The sequence below is a fragment of the Bombus terrestris genome, chromosome 1 (assembly GCF_910591885.1).
Source record: "Bombus terrestris chromosome 1, iyBomTerr1.2, whole genome shotgun sequence".
NCBI classification, from domain to species: domain Eukaryota; kingdom Metazoa; phylum Arthropoda; class Insecta; order Hymenoptera; family Apidae; genus Bombus; species Bombus terrestris.
This window is the reverse complement of record NC_063269.1, coordinates 8354467-8378678: the sequence shown is the minus strand read 5'-3', so window position 1 is coordinate 8378678 and position 24212 is coordinate 8354467. Positions and strand designations below refer to the sequence as shown.

At 38.3% G+C, this 24212-nt stretch overlaps 1 protein-coding gene and 1 long non-coding RNA gene across 8 annotated transcripts in view; one reads left to right on the top strand and one right to left on the bottom strand.

The window, feature by feature from the left end:
- LOC100643794 (nucleolysin TIAR) overlaps positions 1-24212 on the bottom strand; it is a 580836-nt gene that overhangs the window by 297403 nt on the left and 259221 nt on the right. The gene's annotated exons all lie outside the window — the stretch shown is intronic.
- Positions 1-24212, top strand: part of LOC110119944 — a 343350-nt gene that overhangs the window by 74547 nt on the left and 244591 nt on the right. The window lies entirely within an intron of this gene.

Below are 24212 nucleotides of genomic sequence, written 5' to 3'. Positions count from 1 at the left end.
ACCGTTCGAGCGTGTGTAATGATATTAATTATTAAAAGCATAGCGACAACAGGCGACACCGTCAAAGCATGTCATCGTCGACGGCACATAGCTCGATCATTATTTTATTTTTCGTCGCGTCCTTTTTGTCCTCTCTCGCGCTTTTCTTCTTCGCTTCCTCCTTTTCCCTTTCTCTCCATGTGTTGGTTATTAAGACCAGGTGAAAAGAAATATCAGGATCCAAAGGAGCGAAGAGAAGTTAATTACCATTCTCCAAAATTTTCCTGAGGAGAAGTTCAACCCTTCAGAAGACCGCGCCAGAGGAAGAAAGTTCTTAATAATACCGGCTTGCCTCGCTGCGATTCATGTCAAGCAGATAGCCGAGGAAATCTGATAACCATGAGTTCGCAAACGGCTGCGCTATTTAGTAATGAAGCGGGAGAGCGCGCGCGCACCCGCCCGGAAGTGGTCATGAGGATGTTGCGCGAATTGTTTTCGGATCCGAATTAAATCTGTCCCATTGATACGAATTCACTGGAATAATTCCCGTTTCATCGAAATTACGCTTTGTACCGTGTGATTAGCATTGGCTATGCAAACTACGATTTATTATTAACAACTTGTTGATACTTTGAATTATAGCAAATGCGTACATTAAAATGCCTCTTTTTCTTTGCACTTTAGTCTTTCGTTGAAGCGTGATAGGTTTTTAAAATTTGCCAGTCTGCTTCAATGGCAAACCATGTCGTATGCGTAACGAATAGCGTTGCTTGTATAAAAGGTTTCACGATGTTCGCAGTCAACCTTATCCGACGAATACGCTACTACAATTTAAAATACCTATATGGTGTTGCTAAATATTCTTTTAAATTATTAAATCGATTTTGTTCTATTAACTATAGATAATCTTGACATTTATTTGCACGGAGTTTCAAAGTACAAGCGAGCTTTAGTATTCGAATTATTTTCATCGCACAGTAGCGAGCGTATTTTGAGACGACAAAAAGACTTCAACCACTCAATGTGATTTTATTCTTGAAAATCATTTTTGAATATTTGACGACTACATTAAATTTCTCACGAGCAAATAACTACCTTCAACCTATTAACACTTATGTCATCCATGATATAACTATCATATTTATACGTAAGACAACTTAATTCGAAACAACGAAAATTAGGTCACTTGCAGGTGTCGCGAAACACGTTTCTCGAGCGCACGAAGCAAAGTAAATCTGTATCGTAAGAACGTATCGCGATAATTTGCGGAAAGAGTTCTTAAACTGTCTCGTTGATAGACCGCGGCCACTAAACGGCTTTTATACGCGCGATACCTCTGATGCTAATGAGCGACGGCGTAATTACCCCTCACCCCCACCCCCCACCCACCGACCAGCACCAAGTGGAAGCACCAATTTTCCCTCTTCTTTTCTTATATAGGAATCGAGTCGAGTTAAGAGTAGTCAGGAAATTACGAGGAACGGGTAATGCAATTCCGCAACGCGGCAAGTGGACAGCAACGCGGTGGTAAGAGGTAGAGCGCGAGGGTGTCTCCGGCCACCATGGAATTTGGCATTCCTGCAGCTCTGCCTAATTGCTATGGGCCACGCACACGAGGAATTAATAATTAAAATAAAATACAGCGGCGAACGGGTTCGCGACTAACCCCTTTCCCCTCGCTGGCGGCGCTGGTCGACTGGAGGGAGAGGCGCAGCGGTCAGACGTGGTAGAACCGCGGGATACAGAGGGGTGCGTGGCAATGGCGGCAGTCGTGCTCTGGTTTTCAGCCCCGCAGGCAGTAATATACATAATTAAACATACGTGACTTATCTGCTGAAAAATGTTGCGTTTAACACCCACCCACTCGACAGAGTAGCCGTGCCCATCCCCCTTTTACGCTGTTCCCTCTGCTCACCCTGCGACCCCGCTGCCATCACCCCAAACCAGAGCGCGTGACATAGTGCGCGTGGTTCTCTGCAGATACCGGTGTATCGTGTGTCCGCGGTTTTCCAAATTATTTTTTTCTCCCCTTCCGCATCCCCGCCTCACTTCCTCCCTCTTCGTCTCGTTCTTTCTCACTCCGTTTCGTACGATACATAGCGTCTACGCGTATTCGTGTCCGTATCGTTCCCCACCTTGGTGTCCCGCGTCAACGGCTATGCGTCTATCGCGTTTTATTAACTAACGCGTAGCGTGCCAACGTCGTAAAAAGTAGCGGAAATTTATCCTTTGCCTTCGTCCGAGCAACACGCGGCTTACAACGATGCTTGCGGAAACTCGCGGTCTTGCTCGGTTTTCTGCCGGGCCTTTCAAACGTATGGAAAATCGTTAGGACAGTTTGACGAATTTCTTGCGTTTATTCTTGTAAATCATCCGAAGAAATTCTATACGTACACATGGAAATTTGATCGTACACTTGATTATACACTTTGCACGATACCATTCTTTAATTAGTCAAGCGCTAGTAATTTATCTTCAAGTTAGTTCTTAGTTGTTGTTCTCGAGCTTTTGATATACGGCGAAGCGGATGCAAAATACTCGTCCAATGACCAATTATTTGCTTTTGTAAATTATCAAAGTATTAGAACGAGGATATGCAAATCATCGTGAAATAAATATGTACCAAGCAGCAAGCTGGCAATCGCACGTTAAAGAGAATGTTTCGCGTTCGCATATGCACGGCCTCGAAGTCTATACTTTCCTCCTTCCGTGCATGTAAATATCTTCTTAGAATATCTCGCTCACTCACGTTAGGTCTAGATATGTATGTAATTGATGAATGTATGAATATAAATCAGGCTTGTTAATCTCGAGAAAGTGTCAACATCGGTTATTCTTATACTGTGGCCGGCCGCGATGTAGGGACAGCGAGACGAATTTCAAGGCATTAAGACCTCGATTCCAGTCAACTAAACACCGCAGGGACGCGTGTATAGCTATGGATTGCTATTGCATCGCGACAATCTGATCGTACCCGGTTATTTGCAATTTCTTTGCATCGCGCGTGGAATTACGGAGCATCCAATCGAGGGCATTAAATATACCTACGGATGTGTGTTGTCGATGGTAAAACTGAGCGCGTCAATTAGCGCGATCGATCACTACTTGTTTCGACGATTAATTACCGAGCACGTCGTTACACACTCGACAAGCTCCGTAACCGCGGATGAAATCATTTCACTGTTTACTGCACTCTCGTCTCGAAAACCAAAAGCGTGGCCGACTTGGTGGAACGCTGGGGATTATCGATCATCCGGGAACAAATCCACTAGAGAACGAGCTCATAACGAGCTTCGGTTGTCACGCTACACACAGCAAGGAAATAAATCGCGCGCGTTGGAATTCCGTCGATGGGACGCCGCTTATTCTTATTAGCTGATAGACCACGGAAATTCGTTTCACCCAACCTGACGGCATCTGTTAAGCAAGCAGCAATAATGGACGCATGACCGATGAGCGGGCGCGCGAAAGGCAACCGGGGCGGACTTTTTTTTCTTGACTTAAGAGGAGCTTTTTTTCTCGGGACATTTTAACAATGCAACAGGGGACCCCGGCTATCTCGGCCAGTATTTCAGCGCGATACCAGTCTGTGACAAATAGCTACCGATGTAATGAATATGAAACGCAACCCCCGACTCGCTCGTTCCTGCAACCCTTTCACCCCTAACAATCCACCATGTACTATGACGTATAATGTTGTATACGTAGTACAGAGTTGAATCAAAGCATGTACCGCTCGCGCCACTCCTTTGTGTTCGGAATACTTAATTCTATCTCGCGCGCGTTACGACTTACTTAAATTTAATTATGGACTGCTCCGATGAAATTGTGCGTAATTCATGGTAACTGTATTATCTTGCCGTTAGGATTGCTTAATTGTTTGTTGGTTATATCGTTAAAACTTAAAGCGTGAATATCGATCGGGACACGTGTAAGAATTACAACATCTTTTATCCAATTTTTCAAGCTTTATAAATTTTATACATATACATTTACATATACAGTTTTATTATTCTGTAGGGAATAAGTATATTATGCAACGTTTGGTTTGTAAATATGAAATATTCGTGGATATATATTAAGAAATTATTTGATCAAATTTCTTATATACAGTGGTTACGGAAATTATTTGCACATAAATATACCTATCTGTGAACTGTACTTTCGTCGCTAATCATGTTTTTCATATTTTAAAGTAATTAATTATATCGTACACGCGACAATGGAATACATAAATAAGAAATCGTTTCTCAAGACTTCGGCACGTAAAATAACTATACCAGTATTTTAAGGAACAATATAAAGAATCGAATGATAACACTGATTATACATAAGAAGATTATTCATAAGTCGGTTTAAACGTATGGTGTCGTAAAGCGAAATGTATCTTTTTATACTCAAAGGAACGAGTCCCTTTGTCTCCATTGTATCATGTCTTCGTAACACTAATTTCGTAATGGACTAGAACAAAGGTGTCTATGACGTTTAAAGAATAACAACGCTCTCTTTACGTATAATTATCGATTAGGCTGTCGTTAACTCGCGCGCATTAGCATAATGAAACTCGTGCCCGTGTAAGCTGTGGATTTTTCGAATTGATATATGCTTTTTCTTTGCGCATCTCGACTAACAATTGCATCAGAGAATACAGCTATGAAATAAGTGGATACAAGTAGCTTTAGTTACGCCGGCGGCGGACGCATGTGTAGTATCTTTACGCGATGTGTACGAAAGGATTATCCCACGACAAATGAACAAACAGCCTGCGTACCCTCCCTTTACATCCTTTCCACTGTTCCAACGTGTTGGAACTCCTGTCTTCCTTCGCAATCTCTCCTTTCATGCAGCTCTCTCCCTATCACTATTTCTCACTCTTACTTATCCTCTCCTCTTAGCTAGGTATAACGGCGCATGCTAATTACCCGGTTGACTCAAGTAAACCCCTATGAAACTGCAAGGGTTACGTGGCGTCAACCCCGTGCTCTATACCTACATCTAACAATAGCTAACGTCGGAGTTTCCACGCAATTAAATTTCATTCGCTTCTGCTACGCGACCCTTCCAGTTCCGTTATTTTTCTATTTTATTGTCGCCCGCGAAATGGAGATGCTATGTATTTAAGACGCATTCAACGTCAAGTTCCAAACGAGAGAAGTTTCTCAGATAATCTTAATTAACAACTACTGTGACCGTTGAATTTTAGGGCTATTCACCCGTGAAAAGTGGAAGATGTAACCTATCGTCTTATTTCTTTGCAGTATTCGATTCACAGCATTCTCGGTAAATAAATGTCATACTTCTAAAATATCGTGAAATGAATTTTACAAATTCACAGTCCTTCACGACAATTAATTCGAATGGACATGATTCGAAAGTTGCTATATCGATTCCATAATTTGATTCTTTACCGCGAGCGTTAAAATCCAACTCCGATATCTTATATTTACGATGGATTTCACGCCGAAACACGTGTGCGTTCAATCGAAAGAAATAAATTAAGTAAATCCAGCGAGACCCTGCAACAAGCTTGTACAGTGATTGATCGAATCTCGCGAATGCACGCAGCGCGATATGTCACGGCCGTTTGATTAAATGCATTTTTTGACGAGCGTAAATTATCTGAGACATCGGCGCGTAAGAGGCTTATCTCTTATCAGTCATCCCGGGACAACGATGTAACAAGCTAAGCATTTTTGATGGCCGATGCCGTATCGACGTCCTTAACACGCGAACGTGATACGCAATCACTCATTCCTACTTTTTAACAATGTTCGACCGTGCTCCGTTGCAGCCAGATTCACACGAATCCTCCTGATTCGCATTCGTGGACACCTGCTGCGAGATAAATGCATAGCGGCGGCACGGAATGAAATTTATGTCAAAGATAATTGTCACATTGCTCCGACGTCAGTCAAGTTTTTCGGCCGTCAACTACGGGAAAAATCTCCGTTCCCTCATGTGCAGATGTTTTCTTCGCACCGACAAGCTCGTTATAGCCTTCCCGTATCAGCACGTGATCGAAATTAAACCGAACCTTGAATCCGACTTTCGCAAAACTTGGATCGATCGTTGGAACGCGAATTATACGCGTCTATCGTATGTGCGAATTCGTGTATGCGAATTTGTATCAATAGTAAACTCGCTTGATCGTTAATTAGTAGATTGTGTGATAGTGTCAAATTCTATAGGCAATCTGCATGATGTGCTTACGATACGTATAGCGATTTTGTACAATCACGAGCTTCTAAAAGCAGGTTGCAGGGAAATTTATTTAACGAAATAATGTATTATTATGTTCAGGAACAGATCTTTGCATTTTCTGTTTGACCTATATCGATTTCCAAACTTTATTTCATTCAAGTTTTGGCTTTAAAAATTTCTGTAGAAAATTTGATCGTAAAACTTTGTATCTAAATAGTCGAACGAAAAATTTCTTGCGATATTATTTCACGATACACGAATGAGATTTTTGGGACGTACGTACACATGATTCGTTTTCATAAACCGTGGCATCGACTTTCCTTCTTTAACAAGATAAGGAATAGAATCCTGACTGAGAAGAGCTCGCGTGTCTCTCATTAACCTGAGGAAGTGCTCCGTTTTTCTATGGAACTAGGCAAATAGTTGGAACTGTAACTCTTGAACGAGCAAGACGACAGTTAGAACTTTGCATCAGATTCGCGTCGCTCACTTTAACTCCGCCTCAGTTTGAAATTGCTCAATGATCCGTCCAGAGAATTGCCCTTAAAGTTAAAGATTATCCACGTCGCTTTACGTTTCTGCTTTTTCCTTCGAGTTATTACGTTATAATTAACTTTTTAAGGTGAAACGTATTTTATCGAAATTTATAAATGTATCACTTTGCATCATAATATATCAAAATTTGTTATCAGTTTTATCGATATCAATTAATATAATCTATTACAGTAAAGCGTATTCAGGCGTGTGAGGGTTAATACATTTAAAGGTTTTATTACAAAAATGGCACGTGGTAAAGGTATACACGATTGAAATCTCAACAAATTTGGCAATTTAAACAATAAATACAGTGAATTAAAATGATCTTATATCAGTTGTATCTGCGTATGTGTAACAGCATCCAGCATTTATTTAAACACTATTATTCAAAGATATATATACATAATAGCATGATGATATTCTTAGAGATGTTATAAAATTTTATATAGAAGAAAAAATGTAGGATGGATGTAAAAAGCGTAATTTAAAGAGGTAACAAATATTTGCACGCTTTTAACGGTAATATAAGTGTCATTTAAGAGGTTATTTCGCGTTGAAATTTCCGCGAAAGACATTTTCATGGTCTTACGGTCAAGCAGACAATTCCAGTTTTCCATTTGCAGCAATTTTCTCGAGTAGCTACGTATCTATTTCGAGCCCTGTGGGATAACGTTTAGAGAATTGCATTACCAGAGTACCGCTCATGTGTAGACGGTTCGCACTGTGTATTGCGAATTTGTAAATAGCGTTACACTCGGTACACCGTATTGCGATTAGAGATAAATTTGTTAGTTAATTAATGCCTGCTACAACAAAGCGATTAATTGAATTACCAAACAAATTATACAGCGCTTAATGTTGTGAAATGATCAAAGCGATATTTCGGCCAACTACCACAAATACCTACGAGATAAACTCGTTAAACCATGTACCTTTTGTCTATGAATATTGTGTATCTCTGCCTCGTAAAATACATATTTTTAACAATTGTACGCCATTTGCAATATTCCATGTCAATTTTACAATCGTTAAATAACCTGGCAATCTTAATATCTAGAATACGTATGGCATCGCAAAGAATTGCTTATTATTAATTAATTGATAATTATTAGCAATTTAGTATCTTTATTCATTATTGATTGATCTAAATCTTAAGTTGATTTCATAATGTTGAATAAATTGTTACAAATTACAATAAATGATTATACTATATACAAGTATGTTAGAAACTATCTCCATTTATATATAACAAGATATAAATATTGTATAATTTTCTTTTTCATCGATAAGCAGCTATAATTTCGAGTATCATTTGTCCAGTCGGTTCGCATTGCTTCAAGAATCGCTTTAGCTTTGATTATCGGTTCCATTGATAAGGCAGGTTGCTTTCATAACGCTGCTTGATTCCAATTCCTAAGGAAAATCCCGAAGACCGGGTTGCCTAATAGGCGAACCGTTCTCATACCAGTCTAGCTAGCTTCTGGCGTTCTAGGTGGCATCGATTTTCAAAGCGTACTTGAACCTCTTTAACCTCTCTTGTGGTCGATCGATCGAGCGAACGCTTGTGACGAGGGAAAGGTGCGAGTTTAATGAGTGTTGGTATTCGATTTAATACGAGTGTTGGTCTACCTCTGATCGCCCTGCTTCGTGGACACGGCTGAAATGGCAAAGTTACCCGAGCTATCCGAAATGTTCAAGAACCGTGCAGCGAGAGATTTCGACAGGATATAGTAATCAGGTGGGGATGGTATGGACAGAAGAAATGGAAGTTGCTTGATTAATGATCGTACTTCGTGATCGCGAAGTGAAATTCTGTAAAGTGTATATCGAGAAGAATGTCTTTTTTTTTAGCAAAGAAATAGTAATAGTTATATAAACCGTAAATTAATGAATACGTAACGAGGGAATTTTATTCGAAATTGATAATAGCGGATTATTATAATGGACTCTGTTCTATACTTTTTAGTGGAAAGTAAAGGTATGTTTTGTACGATATTGATTAAGTTTTACTTTAAGCTTTTATTCCATTTGAAGATCTTTATCGTTATTTAGAATTAGATGTAATTTCGTCGTTAGATGAATGTAATTATGCCAGCATACACTTATTAAATTATATTGCAAAATTATAATTGTATACAGATGTACGTACAATCGTATGTACTGTGTGTGTATATATATGTTGAAGTCGAGTATGTGGGAAACACAACCAATTCATTTTCATTTGCAGAAAATGGAGAAGGAAGATATAATTAGATCTCTAATTATACAATAATTTCTAGATTAAAAATCAAATACTTTTACATAGCTAAGTAATAACATTGAAGAGAAGTATGTATTTTTACGTGGCCGATAAGAAACATGTCAATGCGCAGACAGCAGAAAAATTCATCTAGCAAAGGTCAAAGCCCCGACGAAATATTATACAGAGAAATCTGCAAGAATCTCGGAAATAGCTCGACACTGAGAGACAGAGAGAAAGAGAGAAAGAGAGAGAGAGAGAGAGAGAGAGAGAGACAAGTCTTCTACAGTGACGCTGAAGAAATTTTAAACCTCCCGGGGAGAATACTGGACGACAAGATACTCCAAACTTTCTTACACGCTTATGGATATTGCACGCCGATTCTTTTCTAAACGATAAAGAAAAAGAGACATAAGGGGGCGAGATGCAAAAAAGGTGATGGGGCAAGATGTAAGAAGTAGAATAGAGGAGAAGGAAGGAAACGGTGCGATATCCAGGCTGTTTTATACGACCATCGTGAAGCACACACAGTGTGTACAAACAGTCAAGAAGTTGCTAGTATATGGGTGAACGTGTATACGCAACGGGCACGTTGTGTACACGCTCACTCACGAGCGTGTACACACAATGCTATCGCTTATAGGAATGCTTGTACACCATGACCTGCACCAACAGTGTGGCAGCGAGGGAAACCTCGGTGCAAACGTCATCGAGTACAGTGAGAGATTATGCGTGGAAAGGGGGCCGAGAGAGCAAAGGGAAGCCGAGGAGAGAAGCACGCATACATCAAATCAAGGAACTTGAGAGATCGACTACAACGTCAGAGGAACTCGTTCGTGACATGCGGTGACGTTTGACGTGATCTATAGCTGCGAAGGCACCGCTTGTCTCTATTCATCATGCCGTATCTACTGACCTAATAATGAGTAATTACTTAATAATTCCAAGGAGATGGAAGGGGCAAACGATCTCTCTTGTTTTATCGCGTTCTCGAAACGTTAGATCATGGCCTGTTAAATTGCTATTTATAAATGTCTTTAGTTATTAATCTATTAATTGGATCCTTTGCTAGTTGGGAACTTGCAGCGCACAAGGTATTCAAGATCGATAACTGTAGACCGATTCGCCGCAGGCTTTGTACATGTAAACGTGATAACATGTTTTTGATACAAAATACAACAGTATGGTAAATTTTATAAAGAAATTATCGTTATTATTGAAATCGTAGGAACTTGAATAAATAAGTTAAACGATAGATGGAATAAAGCGAGTTTGAATAAATTCTTCTTATAAAATACGATGCAATCAGATGTTCGTGACATATGAATAATTAAAAATCGATGTTATACAGAGAAAAATAAATTAATCAAGGAAAAGATAATAAGAGTAAGAAAACAAATGAAAATATATCTATCGATTTATATTTAACATTCATAATATTAATATTTTTAGTAGAAGCTTGTACCTTGCTTGATATAATAGCTCCAAATCTACGGAAACATTCTTCATCCCATAATTACCGCTTCGGTACCTAAGAATTATCGAAGTTTCCAACTATTCCTTTGAGTAATATCTATTGAAAATATATATTGAATAAGTTTATTATAAGAAAGAATATTCATCGGTTGTTAAACGTTAATTAACGGGTGGCTGGCTGAAAGAGGAAGTTTTCTCGGGCGGTCGCGTCGGCGAGATCGCGGCAGATTAAAGAAGGAAAAACAAACGAGGTGGTTCAGAAAACAAGGAAGGGGACGACGGTAAAGGAGCCCGGATAAGGTTGCAAGACCCGTTGTATGTTTAATTAAGAAAAAATCCCATAACCCGCTAATGGGCGTAACGGTGTCGCCGAAAAAGAACGTAGGCACCACAAAAGAATAGAAGAAAGTGCTCTGCTTGGCGGATTTCGCGTGGCTACGAACAAGCCTCTGCCCTTAATTCCGTAATACGAATATATGCACGTACAGGCGGGAGAGGAAAAGAGGAGCAGGCGTAATGCACGCTCGTCTAAGTACAGTCTGTAATTATGAAATAACCCTGGACCCTCTTTACGCTTCTATTATCATAGCTTTTTACGCCAGCGTAGGAGAAACCACGACAAATTTTTCCATAGCTAGGGCCGTGCTCAAAAAGTCGTTCTCCATTTTTCTCGTTTCACCCCATTCCTTTTCTTTCTCTTTCTACCTAGCGCGCAAGGTATCCGTACGCTTCGTCGTTGACAAGCTATCGTCATTGTTCCGCTGGCCGTGTCCTCTCGTTAAATGCCTTTTTCCTTCTATCCAACCAACTTTCGGTTGCATGGCTGAACTTTTTCGGATTTAACTAGATTTTCCACTCTCGGTGTTTATCATGTATCCCATCGGGGATAAAGTGATACATGCGTGTTCACGCCGCGGAGAAATCCGGAACTTTTGCAATTTTACCGAGTTACATTCGTTTGAATTGCATCCGTCTCGTATAATCCCTTGTATAATTTCGCGGCTCGTGTACAACCAGCTCGCTGCACCGTTAATGCTGCCGAAACCTACTTGCCTACGGTTTGTTAGCTTTATGGTATTGCGATTGTGCCGAAATAAAAGCTTGAAATTGATTTCGTTGATTAAGAATAATTAAAAATCGGTTTCGAACGTGATATGATATGAGTTTGATCCATACGCGGCATATATACGTATATCGCGTCGAAATGAATCGTTTAAAAACATTTGTCAAAGTTTGGCAGAATTTTTATTCTACTGAAACAGCTATTTGTTTCTTCTGTATTTTCTACTGTCACGAATTGCCTTTTCGCCGTTGTCATTCGTTATACGTTCCAACCTTTCAACCGGATCATTAAGAATTAATAGAGACGAATTAATTTCAGTCGGATTAGTTCTGGTCCTTGTAAATGTAAATGTAATGTAACAGGAGATTTCTGAAATCCCTCAAGCTAAATAAATTAAGTTCTATTAACGAGCCGGATGACAAATAATTTATTTATCTTTCTCGATTAATAGCTTAGAACGTCTTCTAAACACACATACCGTATCTTTCAAACTTCTACCGTAACTAAATTATCGATAAATTGTTTAAAATTTTTCAAGTAACCAGTTATGCAGAATCGTCGACGAAGGCGAACCATATAGCAATTATACACGTCGTTCAGTCCCGTAACTGTAATCTTTCCAGGTGGATTTCGTTTGAGATTTCGTGGCAGCTGGTTACATAAGCTCATCGGGCCGCTCCGATTCTTGAATAATTTATGCCGACTTTGTTGAGAACCGCTGCGCCACAGAGACCAAGCATCGTGCATACGCGATAAGACAAGTGCAATGTATTCTCTGACTATATGCGCGCACACACAGGCCTGACCTAGCACGCGCAAAAATCATGTATGCACGAGGGCATTCCAGAAATATGCCTTGATAAATAATAACTGAAGAAAAACAAAGTTTTGCAAATGTCGACGAAAAAATTACCATTTGTTTCGCCTTCTCCTACGATGCAAAACATCCATGCAAGCTACTCGTATTCGCGTTTCAAGCAATCAGACACATGCAGTGTTATTTAATGTCTGCTACTGTTTCCTGGCTTTATATTTATCTTGTTTTATAGGTACATACAGAAACTGTTATACAAGGTTTTCCATTAACCCCATTTTACAAGCGCGTTGTTTTTCGTCTATGCGCGTACAGAAGGTTAGTTGAAACTGCATTAATGAAATGGTTTCCGACGAATGGTTTTGGTAATTGAATATCTCGAATTTTATTTAAAAGAAGTTGATTGCAAATTTTATAATGTTTCTATAATTTATTTTAGCCCTTCGAAATCATATGCTATGCCGGGATAATATGTACTTAATATATTCAAGTATAGACTTTGTAAATTGAAAATATTTATTTTATATGTATATATACAGTTTTGTAGTATTTATAATTATTTTGAGAAATGATAGTCAAACGATTTAAAGCTTCTAAAATGTTCGTGTTTATACATTGTTTTATTAAAGTCTGTTCTCTTCTTTTTATACTTCGTATTCAACTCACGTATTCATCTACCATATTTTACTGTATTAAACCTGTTACAAAAAGACTAATCACATATTCATTTCAAGAAAGTCTACTAAATATATCACTTATATAGAAATATGTAATGCGAACAGATCAGTGAGTAATAAGAGACGTCCACGTTCAGAGACATTTCGTATTCAAATACTGAAATCTGCTATTTCAAACTATTTGTTTCACAATATTTTCACAAATGTTTAAAAAGGAAGATATCGGAATGATTTGAAGCTTCTGAAATATTCACAACTCAATTATTACTCAATTTATTCGATGGCGACTAAACGCCGTAACGCGATATCAAAAAATACCAATTAATCGTAACTTTTCCACATCACTGTACCAAACAACGAAGAATAAATCACGATTGAACGTTTTATTTTTCTTACATCTGTATTTCTATTACTCCAGACGCGTATCTTTCAAATTACCTCCCTGCTAGCTACCACAGCGTTTCTAGCCTGCTTTCAACTTTAATTTCGGCTGCGGACACGTAGGAAAGAAAGAGAAGAACGACTCGCACGCTTTCGCCGTTCTACTGAAACAACTATCAGACGATACGTGTTGACGTCACCAAGCACAATACATGTGCAGTTAAGCGTGGCCGTTCTTTAGCTACGATATCCACGCGTTATACAGCCGCGTGGCCGCTTCAACGTTAGCAGTTACATCGTGTTTCACTAACACCCTATTCATTACCCTGCTCACTCCATCGACCTCGTGTACACGAGTCCGGTCTGCATTTCAGTCTGCTCGCATTAAAGCTCTAAATACCGTGTGACGAGCACAAACGGCTGCCGTGTCAGGATGACCCTATCTACTTCCTCCCGCCTCTTGGTCTCACTCGGTCTTTCCACGTCTATATCTTGCCTGCCCATCTGCTTTCACCCCCTTCCTCCTCTTGCCCCTTAACCACGGCATTTCTCTGCATATGCGGCTACCAGGCTATTCCCTATTAAAATCCGAAACTACTCGGGCAAATTTAGAATCTGCCAAGTTCGAGACGAATGTTACGAGCCGGGCTAAAAGCCACTTTCCTTTTTCCGTTCATATCACGTCTGAGTTTATATCGCTGTATCTACTGCGCGGCGTAACGAGGACAGCTGGTCATATAGCATCACACGTTCGTTTTGTTGTTTCTTTTTTTTAATTATTATTAAGCATCTGATATCTCATGTGAGGTTTACTTCCGTTGCAGAAGTATGTACAATGTTTCGTTTCGTCTAGTCCCGCAATTGGACTTGTGTAATTAACTTCTTTAAAATTTTGGTTTTACGTCGCATTGTTTCCAGTGTCATTTGTAGACCATTCATAAACAAATGTTTAGACAAATTCAAATTTTTATGAATACGACTAAGGAAATAGAGTTTCAACATAGATTTATTTTATCCTACATTATTTATTGTACATTATATCTAATAATCATAATAAACTGTATTTTGGATATTTCACGTACATCCGCATATTATGTGCATTTCAGTATTTTTAGATTTACCATAAATGCATACACAGCCGCGATCCAGCTATAACATTATTTTATCTGCTTCTGTAACTTTCCTAATTTTTCCCCCTCTTAGCATCTAAATCATTGTTGATCTAGATCTTTGATCGAATTGATAACGAATCTTATTGTACTCGATACAAAAGTTTAATCTTACGTACATGTCATTCAATCGCTTTACGTTCGGTTCGTTACGTTATAATGTAATCTTACAAGCTATGTTGAATACGAAACATTTCAGTACTGGTTGATAACTTCATTGGTTATTAGAATTGGAACTATAATCTACGTATGAGGAGAATCAAACCAACAGAGGAATACCAATTCCAGGAGATGATTCATTAAATCTGTATTCGACATGAGAGCTAACAGTACGTGTAGATAACAGTTCACGGTGGAATTCGATCTCAGATAGTAACTGTAATTGTTAATCGGTACAGGATAACGTTACGTGTTACGAAGATATAGCGCGGAAAGTGCGAACGTTTATAATTTTACAAATTTTTATCATTAATACGTCACTTACATTATCGTTTCAAGCATCGTACTACAGGCGTAGTACTTATAAACGCTTTGTTCGTTGTTTGCTTTATGCAGTTTATACACGTTACGATAACTCTCATCAACCATTCCCTATGACTTTTTAACGAATTATTATTGAAAGCTATTGTATCAAGAACGTTGTATATTATCCGTTATCACTGGCGATTTAGCAAGCACGCCGGGCTGTACATTTTTAAAAGGTTTCGTCCACATCTGTGTTGCAAATTGTACACTATCGTTGCATATTTTTGTTTGCTATTGTTCTGTATGCTTGGCCGTTGCCGCTCGTTGTCGACGCGACCAGAAAATTTCAGGACCTGGTAATTCCATTAAACCTGCACATTATCATTCATCGAGAATTTGCAGTACGATGACAAATTCCACGAGATTCGCCACAACATTTGCCCTAATGTTATTTTCTGTCGAATTTAAACCGGTTAAATTAATAGAGGTCCCTGTTTTTTTTTATCGTTTATCAGGGACCGATCAAATGATGGAAGCTGAAAAAATAATGTCGTTTGTTAACGTTTCTAACAATATTTAGGTACTGTTTCAATTACTATTGTACTATTGTACTTTTCGGATAATGACAAATATAAGTAAATTTCGTGGTTTTCGTTCCGTTTCATGGAACAAAAAATTCTTTACTCCTTTTTCGTTCTTTGGATCATTTGTAGGTACTATCATGTTTTTTTATTCTTAATCGACTTTATAAATTTGAGTAAAGTAGATATTGTATATGCTAAACTATCTCTCAAAAAATATTAACCCTTAAAGGCCCTCGACATTTCATTCCATACGAATATTATTATGCAATATTAATATTATTCTATAATAATCTAATCTATAATAATATTATTATCTCATAGTAATACCATCGTAATATTTTTGACCATTGTAAATAATAACTGTCTTACTTCTCGTTTAATATTTAATATAATCATAAAATTGCATTTGGTTGACTGCATTGATTTTTAAATTGAGAAACTAACTTATCAGTATGAAATTTCACCTTTAAGGACTACAAATCTTCTCGCTTGTTACAGAAGGAATACGGTTGTGACACACTATACGCACATAAATTCGAAATAGTAGAATTAAATCAAGTTGGAAATTTATTAATGTTTCAACAAAGATCAAATACAAATATTTTATATCAATACGCTGAAACTTATCCTTTGAGTCATTTACCTTATTTGATCAGAGAATATGCATATATAGATAAATAAAAGTGCATTTATGGAAAGTTATCGTTTATATGATTCATTATTTTCTGTATTATTTATTTTAAATGGTCAATTTTGTTTCTATATAAATAAATACCATGTTTTATAACATTATACATTGATTTACACCATATGCAGTATTTATCCATTAGTATACGGGAAAGCATTTATGAAGGATTCATATGATTGATTCATGACGTATGATTTATAATTTTGTCATTTATTTCTATGTTGTTTCTCCATTCCAAGACGATACTGTTCGATTTGAATACAAAATAATATCAGGAATGGGAAATAACATTAAAAAATGTCCTTCTCCGTACACAAATGTGAAACATATTCATGTATTTTTAGAACAAAATTGAAAGGCAAATATTACATGCTGACAGAAAAGATCACTATTCGTTTGTTAAAAATATATCTGGTACAATACAAATTTTATCGAAGTGGTTGAGCGAACAAACACGGTAGAAAATTTTAGAATAAACCAGTTCGACGGAGTTATGAAAACTTAGAGTATTATCTGTTTAATACGTCTGTATGTACGGCAAGGTATATGTTTCAAATATCTTTTTAGTTTGATATTAAAAATACAAAACTAAGTATATAGTTCCTATAATTAAAAGTCACGCACTTTTAATTATAATATTAACGTTGCCTTAGTAATGCGTCAAGTGCTTCTTGAAATGTACTTTATAGTTACATATTTTAAGTATCTACCAACCTGTTGCATTTCCTCCTAAAGAAAAGTATGTTAAATATATATTTGTTGCGGCTGCGCGAATATTTTACATTTAATTGTCTCTATTTACTGATATAGAATATTTATGCCAAGTATATATTTGGTTATAAAACATGACAAAACGAAACGGATATTCATATTCCGATTCAAAGAAGAAATTTAACGCACACTGTTAACGCATTTTTACTGATCATCAATCACATATCGAATCGTAATAGTTGTCTTTGAATACCGTTGTGAGTGTATCATCGGATAATATCACGTTTAAATGGAAGCTTCCACGTATACCCTGTAGTCTATACCACGTAACCTGCGCTAAGAGGATCAATTGCACGGCGCATTCGGTTAGAACGCTGAAGATATAGCCTTGATTTCTCTGCTCGCAAGGAAATTTATTCTTGGGTCTTTTTTTATGCAGGATGTTGACTACTGTAGCCATCCAGTAAGACAAGTTCGATGCATCATATAAGCATCAATTAGTATCGCGTTCATGTCAAAACTCTCATGAGTACTCAGACGAGTAGTCTATACCTCAAACACCAGCGCACAACACTCGAGTTTGGAACTGTGAGAGGGTGACAAGCAGGATAAATCACACTGTCGTGTTTTAATCGACTCATCTAAGTAAGGCGGCGAGGACACGAAACTTAATTCCTCTGATCGTGAAGAAGATTATTATTGAATCTTTTTTCGGCTGAGGCCATTTGCAATCGGATATACATCGTCTAATTAGTACTTTATGACTTGGTAAAATTATGTCGTAATAATAAAATTAATATTCCTGATTGTCAAACACTGTGACAGTATTTTGACGTTTACAAAGCTCTTGATGTTTAAGTTTGTTAATTTCTGAACTATGAGATGAGTGAAGGAGGTTCCTTGGTCAAATATTTACCTGTTACGTGATACGGTCAAACAAAGGGAGATATGTTTTTGAATTCTACTCTTGCGTTGTTTCTTCACAATTTCTATAGTAAATGACAAAGTCACTATACGTGTTTTATCGCTTTGAACAAATTATCGATATCGGCGTCGGTCATAAGATATAACCCGAAATAGTTAAATTAAAGGAAAACATTCTTCGATGCGTTCTCCAAGAGCAAATGACAATTTCCTGCAAGAGACACGCACATAGCATATCTTTCTTAAACGCCAGCGATGTTTGAACACCAGGAAATGTGAGTGTGAACAAACTCCTTAGTGCGTCTGAAGATAAGGAGTACGATAGCAGATTCTCGCACGAGCGCGTGTGACGTCGGCGAAGACGACGCGATACCTCAGACGAGAAATGGCCTCGTAAACACAGGGCGAGGAATTCAAAAGGATGAGATTAGTCGCGTACGTGGCTGGTGTTTCCACTTAGAACTGCGTCTCGCTATTTGCTATGCAAATAATCTATTCGGCCCGCCTCCTGGTGTTTAGTTGTACACATTCAGCCAGCCAGCACACGTTCCATCATAAATATGTATCATCTGGATGTAGCTACGTATCTAAATACACACAGAGATGTGGCACACAGACGTCTAAGCGTAATCGCTCGCGTCGCCTGTACGCCGTTTGCGTAGGCACACACGCGCAAAGGATTCACGCGAGGATACGTTAGCCTGAGAACGTTCGCGCGCGAAACCATGCGCGCTCGTGTCCGCTCCGTACGTACGTACCTATACAGTGTACGATGGAGCACGGATGCCAGAGAGGTGTAGATGAAGCTTGAAGAGGAGTGGCCAAGGGCAGAGTGGCAGGTACGCGCGTGCTTGCATATTAAGGCGTGTTCGCGGAAAATTATTTTTAATGCGCCCAATTAGAGAGGTACATGTTACAAACATGATTTTCATGGAAGATAAATGAATTTAATAAACGGAAGTCCCCGTCGAGCTACAGGCAGGAGCAGCGCGCGCTGTTAGGCGGCATATGGAAGCGACGTGTGTCTGAATACGAGCCACCCTCTCTCCTTTCCTACGTTCCGTTTCTACTGCACAGACCTGTACGGGTAATTATCGTCGACGGGATACACTTTACTACCACAGGTTCATGACGAGAAGCGCCTTACACTGGCAAGTAAACGTCTGGCGAACAACGAAAACCTAGAAAATACCAGAAACGAAGGCGTAGAACGGACGCCTCTGGATATCCGCCGCTTCGCGCTAATGAAACCCGTTTAAGGAAAATTATTGTCGATGCTAATGCGGACCGTTGATGCTACCAATCCCGGGGACATGGCTACTTAGGACAGGTCGTACAGGGCTGCCAGATATGCCGAGATTGAAAGGGGTAAGATAATATTAAAAATTGTTAGAGGAACGGACTTGAATTTTACAGATCGAAGCCACGGTGTAGTAGGAATTTAATATGAAAATTACGAATGACTGTGTCTGCATTACTTTACTGTAGAAGATAAGTTACAAGTTCTCGAGAGGAGTATCAGCACTGGTGTTGATGTTTTTAATTTAATTAGAGCAGTTTATCCACATAAAACAATATTGCATAAGTCATAGCGAAGTGTTTGAGTAGGAATTATCTGGCACGTGCAGTTTTACTATTTACTTGCATTTAAACACGCTGGATTTCAATTATAGCGATTCAATTATCGCGACTATTACACAATCGTTTTGCCATCTATTTTCATTTAACACTTCTCACTACAAACAGAATATCTCACAGAATTCTTGAAGCACTTAAATCTAATTAAGATACGTTCCAATTACTTTAATCACGGTCGAATAGCTTTACAACCAATTCCAGTGCAGATACCTTCCGTTAAATTAACCTATGCATACGTATCACTGTTATACAGAGAACCTCTGAAAACAAAGTATCCAGCGTTTCCGAGCAATTTGCGCAGATAGGTTTCGAGGCACGCTCTTGAACGTTACCTTTTACCATGCGAGCGGACGAGTTATGGCTACTAGCGTCCAGGAAAACGTCTATTCAGTCGGACTGGCGGCTGAGAGAAGTTTCCACGATCTCGGACCGTCCAACGTAACCGAAACCACGAACGCGTAGCGTTTCCAAAACGCATTTGCATAGCCACTGGTTTATACTTTTTCGATATCGAACTATGCGGTAGCGTTGCGGCCCAACACAGTCGATTCGACCGTGCGCGAAATTGCGCCGCTTCGGCCATCCTCTTTCCACCCGACTGGATTCCAGTATCGTCGTTACGTCGTTGCTAATTTAAGGATCTTGACGATCTAACTGCTCCCCAAGGTCTCGCGTACCAAGCTCTTTCGTTGGTTTGCTGGTATCGTTACCTGCCCAATATTACGATACGATGGCCTTACTGTTGCCGATGGTAGCTTTCGGCTACCCATCACTTCTACCAGCCGCTTTTTTGTACAACGTTTCAGCGGGGATACGATGGCTCCGACGTAATATTCGTCTCGAATACACTCACGTTCGGAGTTTAAAAGAAAAGATACTCTTGGGACTGGTTAAACGCTTGGAACTTCTTCGAGCGTTCCCTATCGACGGTTAAGAATATTGGCGAAGTTGCGCCGTTTCATTGTGAAAGTAAGTCCAATCACGTGTATACATATACATATACATATATTATTGTAAAAGGTATTTTAATAATAAATGTCAAAATGAGTACGGACACCCAGGATTTTAAGTACCTGGGTGTGACAAACTGTGTCCTAAATGTTTGCAGTTTATTTAAAGTGGGTGGAAGAGAATGTAAAAAAGAGAAAGACTAAACGCACGTATGCTCGTTGAATGGAGTGGTCGTTGTATGGAACGTTGTTGTTGAGTTGAATCATTTTATGTTGTCCAGTTGTAGTTTTATATTGAATTGTAGAGTGAAGAACTAACCTGATATGTTTATTTATGTTTTGATTTACGAGTAAAACTACTCCAGAACTATATCCCTCTATTTAGTTACAAAATATCATTTCAACGAATATATATGAGCGTTCCAAAACGTTCCAAATAAGGAAACTAAATACTTTGGCACGATCAAAACGATCGTAGAAACAAACGTATTTCAATATATTTAATGCGATTTGCAGACGAAAATGTGCAAATGCGTAAAAAGAAAATTCTTTCTAAATCTCCCTTTCTGAATGGATTGTTCTTCTACATGATTAGAATACTTCCGTTAAAATGTTACTTAATATTTAATTCTTTGAAGAAAATAAACTTTGAATATCGTTTAACTTGATCTATCTTTTTCTAAATTTTTTGAAGTTTCAAATTAGTAATTGGTAAGTTTAATACATACGATGTAAAGTATTCTATTCGCAGATAGAATTTTTGAACAGCTTAGAAAGTTAAATTAAGATCACGTTAAAAATTCCATTATTACTCTTTCTAAGTTTCAACATAGTCTCCGTATAAGCTAGATTCTTACGTTGTCTACATATTTAACATTATTCTCTCAATGTGCACGTATCGGAAAACTCGTCATCCTCATTTCCAACTTCTAAGCGACTCATTTATATCTCATAGCTAAAATATTATTCGATCTTATCCAGGATATCTCGTTTATCTAATTCCTAAATACCTTGGTTGCTTTCATAGATAGAAATAGATCGTGCCAAAACAAAGTTAGTTGGTACAATGTGGAAAATACATGGTTTTGCGAATTTCTTTTTCAAAGGTTACTTTTTTCAAGTTTTCAAAGTCACGAATATTTTTTTTCACTGGAGATATTAAGAGATGTTTTTTCGAACATTTCACCGCATCTTCTCATTACATTCCTTCGCGCTTTAAAAAACAAATATTCAAGTACTGACGAATCTAAGATACGCCGTATGATAATGATACTCCATTTAGTTATCGTTTGTTAGTTACTTCGTTTCCACTTTCTTTCAACAAAATTATTGCGAGGTATATGTCGGCCCAGGAGCACAATTTCGTCGAAAAAGGGGCCGTGCATCCTGATGAAGGCTAATTTTGTAACCCTCTTGGGAAAGAATAACGCGTCCTACAGGAGCGAGTTAACGATACCGGAACTCTTTATCGTCCGCCATCTCCTCACGGCATCGTGAAAGTTTATAAACGATAGAAATACCCGACTTAACAACGGTTACAGACTTTCATAATCTTCAGCAGTATTTTTGCCTCTTTTATACGTATATACATATAATCAGATGGGAAAGATACGAGAACGCGACGTTCATTGGCGCACGTTCTGCAAATTTAAAACAATCCGCATGCTTTTCAAAATCGAAACTAAACTAGTTATCGTGCGCGCGCGTTCGCAAAGTTCGAGCGTTTAAGTTATTTAGGTTATATTTTCGCGTGAAGCACACAGTGCCCCGAGATGTTCTCGCGCTTGTTTGTAGACTTCGTGAATAAAGAAGACATCGTATTACCATGCAAGGCAATTTCATACTCTATCCGAACGAACAGCTCTCCACAAGTCACCTTCAAGCTTTACCTAAACTCTTTATTACCGCCCTGCCCATTTCCACACGGAGTTTATAGGGAATGAAGATACGACTCTTGAGCTCCTCCATTGGCAACTACCTGTATATTACCTGGCAAGTGAAGAAAATGTCTTTCGCCGGATAGAAAAATTATGCGTGTGAGATGCAAGTTTAGTGTTGTTGAAATACCTTTCAGAGAAATTAATTCTGCAGTCTTAAAACGTGTCAGCGTCTTTACAGCTAGCTATCGCACGAAATATTTCCTTGTTCCATAGTATAAAGTCATTTACTTCTATTTCTTTCTGTTTCGATTCACCTGTAAGAAAGAGTGAAGTCTCACAGGGTTAATTAAGATCTGATAACATCAGTTTTAACGAATTATTTATCATATTGCAAAGCAGACGTAATATAATGGAGAGTAAGTGCGTTAATATCTTTTATCATTTTCAACTTAGAAATAAATTAACTCCCATTGAAGCGTTATTTTTGTATTATTGCGAAATATCTTTTCTTTCGTGGGTAGCTGTCTGCTTTCGGTAATACTTGATAGACGATTTAAAAGAATTATTTCGCAGATTTAGAAAGAGATTTAGCGACCTTCCAAAAGTTACTACTTCGTACAATTGTTCGGAGATTAACTTCGATATTTAGACACCTTAATTTCTTTAAATAGAAACAGTAAACGCGCTGCAAAGGAAAGAACAATGCTCGTAATATTAAATAGCACAGAATTCCATTGCACAATATCTCAATAGAAGCGCTCCGATGTAGTTATGTTTCAAGACTTATTTGTAGAATAACATTGACAAAACGTCTTGTCCTCGATTCTTGAAAATGTTCCAACGATCGTTCTTCAATTTGCAACTTGATGAGTGGATATCTTCTATTCACGTCGCATGATTGAAATTCCAATCCCCTGACGGTGCTGCTATCCTTTTGCTCGATTTGCATTTCCATAAAGCCTTCGGCTCGATCCTGTTAGCGATCAATTAAGAATTTCTTGAAGAAATGTAATCAATTAAATGCAAAAGCAAGAAAACGCGGCACGATTAATCGTAGGAGGCGAATCTTTGCTTAATCAGGTATCGTGATTGCTTTTATACCGTGCGTGCAGTCTCATTAAGTTTTCTTCGTATGCACGTACGCCATTCCCGGCGACGGTATGTGAATATCGATTATCGTAGTCGCCAGTTTTTAACAGCGAAACCACTTAATTGCACCGCATAAAGTTTGCAGAAAAGTCGAATACACGTCGAATACACGTCGAATACATGTCGGAGAAAGTGAGTTCAATTTGTATGTAGATTTCACTATGTTGCTCCTGTTTATAGTATAAAATTCTAGGTTGTAGGATGTAATCATCTCTATTAGAATTTATATGCGGCCGCGTAATCGTCTAAGGCTTGTTTTAGATGCGAGTGCATTCCAATTTCGTTTCGTGTTTAACGTACATCGAGAATTAAACGGTTATTGCATGCGTTATCAGTTCCTTTTGCAAAAATAACGTGAATAGGAAGAATAAAACGTTGTGCAATGATCGATATCTTCCTCTTTCGGAGCAACTTTAAACCGAACTAGCCATTACGAGAAAAATGTGGTTATTATTTTATCAAATTGCAATTTGAATAACCGTCTACTCTAAAATATCTGAAAAAGCTAGCCGTATATGAAACAATTTTTTAGGATACTTTTTTCATTATAAATACCGTTGCCTAAAGATATTCTTCGCGTTGGTATCATTTTACGTGAGATGAAGCCATTTGCGGGGTGAACGTTGCAATTTGTAATTCTCTTCGATCTATTTGCATTATTAGATTCTATTTTTCAACATATTATGA